Source organism: Sapajus apella, unplaced genomic scaffold (assembly GCF_009761245.1).
Source record: "Sapajus apella isolate SASKATOON/1434 unplaced genomic scaffold, GSC_monkey_1.0 scaffold49, whole genome shotgun sequence".
In the NCBI taxonomy this organism is placed as follows: Eukaryota; Metazoa; Chordata; class Mammalia; order Primates; family Cebidae; genus Sapajus; species Sapajus apella.
In genome coordinates this window covers 1,054,154-1,064,239 of record NW_022436989.1, presented here as the reverse complement: position 1 = coordinate 1,064,239, position 10,086 = coordinate 1,054,154, and the positions used below count along the sequence as shown (strand labels likewise).

At 45.0% G+C, this 10,086-nt stretch overlaps 2 pseudogenes across 2 annotated transcripts; both read left to right on the top strand.

The window, feature by feature from the left end:
- The first annotated feature begins 1,430 nt into the window (after positions 1–1,430).
- On the top strand, positions 1,431–3,886 carry LOC116525936 (annotated as a pseudogene). Its single transcript, XR_004257885.1, has one exon. The product of XR_004257885.1 is annotated as a leucine-rich repeat flightless-interacting protein 2 pseudogene (transcript).
- Positions 3,076–3,886, top strand: LOC116525938 (annotated as a pseudogene). The gene has a single exon (XR_004257886.1). The product of XR_004257886.1 is annotated as a ubiquitin-conjugating enzyme E2 J2 pseudogene (transcript).
- Positions 3,887–10,086: the final 6,200 nt, after the last annotated feature.

Genomic DNA, 10,086 nt, shown 5'->3' with positions numbered 1-10,086 from the left:
TGATGAGAACATTACTGAACTGGTATATTTAGCACAATAATTACAGTAGAAGGAGAAAAAATATAAAACACAAATATAATTAAACATGTGGCAAGTGAAATGAGAGGGAATAAAACAAATCTCATTGTTTTTCTAGAATATATTAAAAGAATTAAAGTAGGCTGGGCACGGTGCCTCACACCTGTAATCCCAGCGCTTTGGGAGGCCAGGGCGGCAGATGACCTGAGGTTGGGAATTGCAGATCAGCCTGACCAATGTGGTGAAACTCCATCTCTACTAAAAATAAAAATTAGCCGGGTGTGGTGGCACATACCTGTAATCCCAGCGACTCAGGAGGCTGAGGCAGAAGAATTGCTTGAACCCAGGTGGCAGAGGTTGTAGTGAGCCAAGATTGCACCATTGCACTCCAGCCTGGGCAGCAAGAGCGAACCTCAGAAGTATGCTAAATACATTTTTAAAAAAAGAAAGTACTCAAAGAGTTGGTGATTTATAAGTTTTTAAAATTGAGCATCAGACATAAATCCTTGAATTCAGAAATGCAGTGTGTCAAAAAAAGAAAAAAATTACTTAAAAGAAGTAACAGTCAAGGTGCATAACACCAAAGAGAAGGAAAACACTAAAAATCAGAGGAAAAAAAGAGATAATTTACAAAGGTGAGACCAAAATTTTCACAGCCTGAGTACTTTAATGTACTTCTTTTCTTTCCCCCCTTGAGTTGGCTTTACACCATTACTTTTATTTCTTTAGTAGTTCATCAAATTCAAATTTACAATTCATAAATATGAAATATAGAAGCCAGTGCTTGCCAATAAAAGAAAAACCAAAATGCTCATCAAGAAAAATCACAACAGACGCAATAAAGATGAATGCATTTGTGTATATTTACTTAGGAAATAAAGGTTAAAAGAAACATCTGGCTATCAAGAGCACAACTAAAGAAAAGAAACCCTCATGTTTAAAGACAAGATTGCTATCACTCTTCACTGTTTACTTCACATTATCCTTTGCATAGATGCATGAGATCCTCAAAGGTCAAGTGCAGCATAACTTCAGCTGCGTCAACGCCCCAGCGAGCCACGGGCCCACTAAATGAGTTTTTCTTTTCTATGCGTAGTACCAGCTCCATTTAGAGACTGACGTGCCGCGGCGCGGAGGGCACATCGGCGTGACCGACTGGCCGGCTGCCGGAGCCGAGAGCCGCCGCGTCCATCCCCGCCCGCCTTGCCGGGGACCCGGAGTGAGTCGTCAAGCCGCGCCCTTCGCCCCTCGCCCCAGCGGGCGCCCGGCGGGCGAGCAGCGCTTCGGCCCTTCCGGGACAGCGACGCAGTCACAGCTGGCGCCCAAACACAGATGTGGGAAGATAAATGAAGGGATCTAGAAGTAAATGTCAGTGGAAAGGAGAGCTACCATCACTCAGGGCTGAAAACACAGTTAAATCACTGTCAAAAGGCTATTAAGTACACAAGATGGGGACTCCTGGTTCTGGAAGGAAAAGAACACCTGTGAAAGACCGATTTTCCGCAGAAGATGAAACTTTGAGTAACATTGCCAGAGAGTTGGATGAAAAATCTGACAAACAGTATGCTGAAAATTATACACGACCTTCATCTCGAAATTCTGCCTCAGCAACAACCCCTCTAAGTGAAAACTCATCCAGAGGAGGAAGTGGGGACACCAGCAGCTTAACAGATCCAGACACCTCATTAAGTGAATTACAGGAATCTTTGTCTGAAGTGGAAGAAAAATACAAGAAAGCCATGGTTTCCAATGCACAGTTAGACAATGAGAAGAACAATCTGATCTACCAGGTATATACACTCAAGGATGTTATTGAAGAGCAGGAGGAACAGATGGCGGAGTTTTATAGAGAAAATGAAAAATCAAAGGAGTTGGAAAGGCAGAAACATATGTGTAGTGTGCTGCAGCATAAGATGGAAGAACTTAAAGAAGGCCTTCGGCAAAGAGATGAGCTTATTGAGAAACATGGCTTGGTTATAATCCCCGATGGCACTCCCAGTGGTGATGTCAGTCATGAACCAGTGGTTGGAGCCATCACTGTTGTGTCTCAGGAAGCTGCTCAGGTCTTGGAGTCAGCAGGAGAAGGGCCGTTAGATGTAAGGCTATGAAAACTTGCTGGAGAAAAGGAAGAACTGCTGTCATAGATTAGAAAACTGAAGCTTCAGTTAGAAGAGGAACGACAGAAATGCTCCAGGAATGATGGCATAGTGGGTGACCTGGCAGGACTGCAGAATGGCTCAGACTTGCAGTTCATCGAAATGCAGAGAGATGCCAACAGACAAATTAGCGAATACAAATTTAAGCTTTCAAAAGCAGAACAGGATATAACCACCTTGAAGCAAAGTATTGGCCGGCTTGAGGGACAGGTTACAAGATGTAAAACTGCTGCTGAGACTGCTGAGAAAGTTGAAGATGAACTGAAAGCAGAAAAAAGGAAGCTACAACGAGAGTTACGAACAGCACTGGACAAGATTGAGAAGATGGAGATGACCAATAGCCACCTGGCCAAGCGGCTGGAGAAGATGAAGACCAATAGGACAGCACTTCTGGCCCAGCAGTAGGAAGACCGCCCTTCGGCCTGGGTGCTGCTCCTTGGGGCCCTACCTAGAGGGACTGACTTTTGTCCATTGACATAAACCCCTTTTAGTAGTGTTTTGAGTTTTGTCGTTAAAACAGCCACCTTTGTATTTTGTAATTTATGAGCGAATGAAGCCGGTTTGAATCTTCGTGAATGGAAAAAAAAATGATTTTTTTAAGACAAAAAAAAAATTTATTGCCATAAATTAATCCAGTAGGTATATCTAAGAAAGCACGCATCAGTTGGTTAGGGCAATAAGCGCCTCTACCACATTGCCCATGTGTCCCGCAAGCTGCGTTCTGCTGCTGCTCGAGATATCTCCATCTCAGTCATTATCAGTTCCAGATCTTCCTTCTTGATAGTGACTTTTGCCAGTTCTTTCTCCCGCTCCTGTTTGGCTTTCTGCTCCCGGGACCTTCCGTCTCCAATCACAGACATGGCCGTCTCCAGACGGTACTTACATAATACCTAAGTAAGTGCAACACCAGGCTGTGTCTTTCTATCACGGATTTCCACCTGGACACGTGGAACCCAGCCTGGCCTGTCTGCACAATCCTGACTGGACTCCTGAGCTTCATGGTGGAGAAGGGCCCTACCCTGGGCAGCATAGAGATGTCAGACTTCACGAAAAGACAGCTAGCAGCACAGAGGTCAGCCTTTAATTTAAAAGATAAAGTCTTTTGTGAATTATTTCCTGAAGTTGTGGAGGAAATTAAACAAAAACAGAAAGCACAAGACGAACTCAGTAGCAGACCCCAGACTCTCCCCTTGCCAGACGTGGTTCCAGACGGGGAGACACACCTTGTCCAGAACGGGATTCAGCTTCTCGACGGGCACGCGCCAGGGGCCGTCCCAAACCTCCCGAGGCTCCTGCAGGCCAACGGGCACCGCGGACTCCTGGGCGGCGCCCTGGCGAACTTGTTTGTTGTAGTCGGGTTTGCAGCCTTCGCCTACACCGTCAAGTACGTGCTGAGGAGCATCGCGCAGGAGTGAGGCCTGGCACCGAGACCAGGGCGCCACGGAGGGCGCGTGGCACGAGCGTGACCTGGGCCGGCCGGACACGCTGCCCAGCACAGGCAGACCCACCAGGCTCCTGGGTTTCGGTTTTAAAAACCTGGAAAGGAAAGCAAAAGCCAAAATGTGTGACTGGGCTTAGGAGGAGACTGGAGACTCAGCCCTGCCCTGGCCACGTGCCGCCCGGGCTGGCGTGGAGGGGCTGCTGGCGTGCTGGTTTTGTAGCTTATCTTCTGTGTTGTCTTTGGATCTGTTTTAGTGAACCCGTTTTTCATTAAAAAAAAAAAAAAAAAAAAAAAGAACAAAAAAACAACTTCCACATCCTCAGACCAAAGCCCCAGCAGATCCAATCCATCAGCCAGGCCTGTGTGCTCTTCTGTTTAGACCCCGAACTCCTCCACATCCCTGCTGCTCCCCTTCCCCCCAACACGTTCCCTGAATTCCCAGCCCAAGACACCATGTGGATTTCCTGACAGCAGCTGCCTCCCTGCTCTCTGAACTCCCGTCCTCAACCCAGGCCTACTGCCCACGACAGCCGCCAGAGGGCGCCAGCGAACAGCTGAGCCAGTTCACGTCCCTCCCTCCTCTGCCCAGAATCCTGGGCTCCCACCTCCTTTAGAGCAAAAGCCCAAATCTTCCCATGGCCCATAAAAACTTGCGCTATCTGCCATATCCCCTCCTGCCCTCACTTCCACGCCCTTCCTCACACTAAGCAAAGAAAAAAAAAAAAAAAAGTCTATACTACACATAGAAAAAAAAAATTAAAGTCTATACTATACATAGAAAAAAAATTAAAGTCTATACTACACATAGAAAAAAAATAATGAAATAAATATTAAGGGAGCTGGGAGAAATTGTTTTTAGAGCAAGAAATGAATACTTACCTACCTAACATGCCTTTAACAAAAAAGGGTGACTTAATATAGTTCCAAATGAGAAAACACTGAATAATTTGGTTACCAACAGAAACTTCTTGAGTATACTTCAAGAAGAAATATTTGTGTGTGTGTGTGTATATAAGCTTAAAAATGTAAAAGAAAGATACATGATTTGGGAATATCAAATCCTGGTGGGCACTGAACTCAAGAAACTAAGTAGGCCAGGTGCAGTGGCTAACACCTGTAATCCCAGCACTTTGGAAGGCCAAGGCAGGCAGATCACTTGAGTCCAGGAGTTTGAGACCAGCCTGGACAAAATGGCCAAACCTTGTCTCTACAAAAAATATAAAAATCAGCCAGACATGGTGGCATGTGCCTGTTGTCCTAGCTACTTGGAATGCTGAGATGGGAGGATCAGCTGATCCCAGGGAGGTCCAGGCTGCAGTGAGCTGTGATCACCCCACTGAACCCCAGCCTGGTGACAAAGTGAGACCCTGTCTCAAAAATAAAAATAAAAGATAAAGAAGGTGACATGAAGAAACTAAAGAATACCTCAATGCATTAGATGAAGATTGAACATGCTATCATAAATTTATATTAAATTATTAAATAATAGCACAACTTAGTGCACATTGATTTGGAAAGCAAGATGATATGGAAATTTTCTGGCAAAAAACCATATATAGTTCTTCCCAATATAGACCCCTGCTAGGAATCTAAACAGAATAATATCCACAGGAGTAGAGAAGTTTATAAAAGAGGTGCTCACAAAGTTCCAGGATCAAGTAGTTTAACAGGGATATTCTACAGTCTTTTCAAACATCACATAAATCAACGCTGCTAACTGAATTTAAGAACATTACAATGGAAGTATTACTTCTAAATAGGTTATGAAGATCAAATGGAACATTGGTACCACAAAGTTCCAAATGTTGTCCAACATAGAATATTACAGAAAAATCTCATTTCTGCCTACACATAAAAATACATAAGATAAAATAGTAGCAAATTCTAATTGATTATTAAAAACAACATATAATGACAATTGCAATTTATACCTGGAATTCAAGAATGATTAAATATTTGAAAGTCAACTGACAAAGTTCATCATTTTCATAGAGATAATAGAACAGTCCTTGATCATGTCTATATATGCAAAAATGTCTATTTAGCAGAATTTAAGATTTGTTACTGTTAATTTAAAACCATCTAAAATAGGAATTGATAGATTTTTTTCAAAGATAGCAAAGTCTTTTTTTAAATCCTCATGGAAAACAGACTAGAGGCTATTTATTTTTAAGCTAACTTCAACATTGTATTTGATTCTGTCACTTTTTAAAGCTAGAAACAATTTTGCAAAGTTTCTATGAAAGAACAAACATTAGGCTGGGTGCGGTGCCAAGGTGGAGAGATCACCTGAGGTCAGGAGTTCGAGACCAGCCTGGCCAACATGGTGAAACCCCCATCTCTACTAAAAATACAAAAATTGGCTGGGCATGGTGGCCATGCCTGTAATCCCAGCTACTCAGGAGGCTGAGGCAGGAGAATCACTGGAACCCAGGAGGCAGAAGTTGTAGTGAGCCGAGATTGTGCCACTGCACTCCAGCCTGGGCAACAGAGCAACACTCTGTCTCAAAAACAAAACAAAAAAAATGAACAAACAGATAAGAAGAGCCAAAACCCAAGAAAGAAACACAATGAAGGTTTCTGGTTCTGCAAAACATTAAAACACATTATGATCCTAATTAAAGCAGTATGGTGTTGACACAAAAATAGGTGAACAGATCAGGACAGTAGAAAAATCAGAAATACACTAAAATGTGTAAGAGATGTTATGCAATAAAAACCACAGAGCCTTTCTTAATACTTTGTGTTTGAGAATTGAACATGCCCATAACAAAGATGGAAATGAATTCATTCTTCACAAGCTCTAGTAAGATCAAGGATAAATGAAGGAGAAATCTAAATGGTAAAAAAAAATGAAAACATACAAATAGTTGAAAACATTGGTAAATACTTCTACAAGCGGTGAGAATAAATCAGGCTTATGACTCAAACCAAAAAATATTTTTAAATGATTACAATATAAAATCAGAATTTTGTGCATGTTAGGAAACACCATACGCCTAGTAAAAAGGAAAATGCCAAATGGGCATCTTTTTGCACCTTCTGTAACACACAAAAAAGGAAGCACACAATGTCTGTTTGCTCCAGAAAATAAGAAAGCTTTCAAAACATACAGACCCATGGTTCAAGGACAAAAGAGCAATGTAAAGACTCCCTCACATAAGATGGGACAATTTGGCTGGGCACAGTGGCTCACACCTCTAATCCCAGCACTTTGGGAAGCCAAGGTGGGTGGATCACCTGAGGTCAGGAGTTTGAGACCAGCCTGGCCAATATGGTGAAACCCCGTTGTCTACTAAAAATACAAAATTAGCCAGGCGTGGTGCTGGGTGTCTGTAATCCCAACTACTCAGCCAGCTAAGGCACGAGAATCACTTGAATCTGGGGGGGGCAGATATTGCAGTGAGCCGAGATCACGCCACTGCACTCCAGCCTGGGTAACAGAGTGAGACTCGGTCTCAAAGAAAAAAAATGGGGGGGGGGGGATTATAATTTGAGTTCAAAAAATAGATATAGACTGCAGTATATGGACTCTCATTAAATACACAAAAAATCGGGTTAGAAAAAATATTCACATTTTTTTGTTTGCTGAGGCCACACCGTCATTATTAGGACAGTTGTTAAAAGGGAGAATCAAGCTTTTATTCTTCCTTTCCTGATAGGCTAGTTTTTAATGTAAAAGAGAGCTCATGAGAAAACACAATTTTTTTTTTTTTTTTTTTTTTTTTTTTTGAGAGGGTTTTTCCCTCTTGTTACCCAGGCTGGAGTGCAATGGAGCAATCTCGGCTCACCACAACCTCCGCCTCCTGGGTTCAGGCAATTCTCCTGCCTCAGCCTCCTGAGTAGCTGGGATTACAGGCATGTGCCACCATGCCCAGCTAATGTTTTTGTATTTTTAGTAGAGACGGGGTTTCACCATGTTGACCAGGATGGTCTCGATCTCTTGATCTCGTGATCCACCCGCCTCGGCCTCCCAAAGTGCTGGGATTACAGGCTTGAGCCACCGCGCCGGGCGAAAACACAATTTTTAATAGAAGAATGAAAACTAATACATGTGGAGAAAATAATTAGAAAACCACTATTTGGCAACTGTCACTGAGATAAGTGAAATCAGGAAATAGTAATCAATAAATACTGAACAGTTATATGAAAGGAACAGGCAGGCATTCCTGGACCCCTCGATCAACCTTAAAGTGGTAAAACCACACATGTGTATCCAAATGTCCTAGCTGAATTGAAACATGCTGGTAGCTTAATATACAGAGTGATTTTGAAAATTTAATATCCAGCCAAATACTTCATTGATAATATTATATCCATCACCTATTGAAACAATATTTTTGGATACATTTGCTTAAATCATTGTAATCAATTTCACGTTTTTTCTTTTCTATTGCTACTGTGACATTTAAAATAACACACGTGGCTCTCATTTTATTTCTATTGGACATTGCTACCTGAGAGGACTCTTTTCAAAATTCAGGCTGCCTCTAATCCCACTGGGAGCAAGAAAATTCAAGAAGCCTCCTTAAAAGACAAGAGGCTAGGAAAGTGCGAAATCTGAAATGTTAAAATAATTATCATAGTGTTTCCAGTTGTAAATATCACACATATTACTCATAAATGGACATAATCTTTGGATACGGTTAAATGGGAAAGTCCCCAGGGGCGCCAGGTATCAGCACAGGGCAGAATCCGTGCCAGAAAAGGACTGCAGGGAAAGAGCCTGGCCTTACTGAGCCCCTGGTCGGATTGCATCCCCCGTCACTCAGGACTGAGGGGGCGGGGCCTAAGGCCCTATCCAATCGGGCGCTGGGAAGGGGACTGCACTCTCCCGCGCACGGCGAAGGGAGGGGCAGCTTCCGGGACCTGGTGGGGTCTTCGTATTAGGCAGCGCGGGCCTGGCGGGCTCGGTGCGTCCCCGCTGCTCCTTCCGCTTATCCCTGGGAGGGCCCAGTGGTTCCGCGGCAGCTTTTGTTGCTCTGGGACGTGCTGGTCCCGGAAGGTCCTTAGGGAGGACCCCAGACACCGGAGACTGGGTAATGGTGAGTTTGCCGGCCGGGGGTCTGAGCGGGGCGGGGAGCCGGCCGGAAGCGGTTGCGGCCGAGTTTGCCGGCCGGGGGTCTGAGAGGGGCGGGGAGCCGGCCGGAAGCGGTTGCGGCCGAGTTTGCCGGCCGGGGGTCTGAGAGGGGCGGGGAGCCGGCCGGAAGCGGTTGCGGCCGACGCGGGCCTCCCCGCGGTGCGGACCCGAGTTTCCGCTGGTGCCTCGCGGCCTGGGCAGCACCAGATGGGGCTGGGCCGGCAGCCAGACCCCGGGCGGCCTGGCGTGTCGGTGCCCCGCCGCGCCGTCCAGGCCCGGAGCCATTTCCGGGCAGCTGCGGCCCTGCAGACCCGCGTCTCCCTCGGCTTGCGCGGAGCCCACGGGAGGCCCCGGGGAGAGTCCCGACTTGGCGTCTGGGGTTCCTGTGTGGGAGGAACCGTGGTCTGGGAGGTCTGCCACACCTCCTTTCTCCTGTTAGAAATAAAACGGAGGCGCCGTTAAAATATTAGAGTCTGTTTGCGCAGAGGCGTGAGTTAGGAAGCCACCGTTGTGGTTTGCGGTTTGGGGAAGGAAAGGCTTTTTGTGAGGAACCCGAGGAAGCAAACCAAGGTGAGAGAGTGTACAGCGTGCAGCCGCCTCCCGTAGGCCGCGGAGCCGGAGGTCTCCTGGTTATGTAATCAGAGGTTAATTGGTGGGTTCGTGGTTAAGGCTGTTTTATTTCCCTTTAACTTATTAATTTACAGGAAATGCACGAGTTACATTTTGGTTGGTTGTTTATTCATGCTTGTATGTACACATGCGTGATGGAGTCTCGGAGCTTGTACTAAAGCGGTCCTCCCACCTCAGCCTCCCTAGTACCTGTATTTAATTATTTTTAGCACTCCACCTGCCTTTTCTAAATGTATGGCAAGCAGGATCTCACATCAACGACCCTGTTCCCACAGCCTAACTCTTATGGGACCTGTAGTAAAATCCTGAATTTCCAATTCTTTGCCTTCATTCAAATGCAACGTTATCAAGTCTTTGTCTTTTATTGTACATTTCGTACAGATGCAGTATGTTATTTTTTTCAGGGTAGTGAGTCGTTCTTAAAATATTTGTTTTCACTCTTAAAATATTTCCGAACGTTACACATGAGTAGAAAGCAGAAAATAATCACCTGACAGTTAATTGTAAAAAAAAAAAAAAAAAAAAAAAAGACAGCCGGGCGCGGTGGCTCAAGCCTGTAATCCCAGCACTTTGGGAGGCCGAGGCGGGTGGATCACGAGGTCAAGAGATCGAGACCATCCTGGTCAACATGGTGAAACCCCGTTTCTACTAAAAAAAATACAAAACATTAGCTGGGCATGGTGGCGCGTGCCTGTAATCCCAGTTACTCAGGAAGCTGAGGCAGGAGAATTGCCTGAACCCAGGAGGCGGAGGTTGCGGTG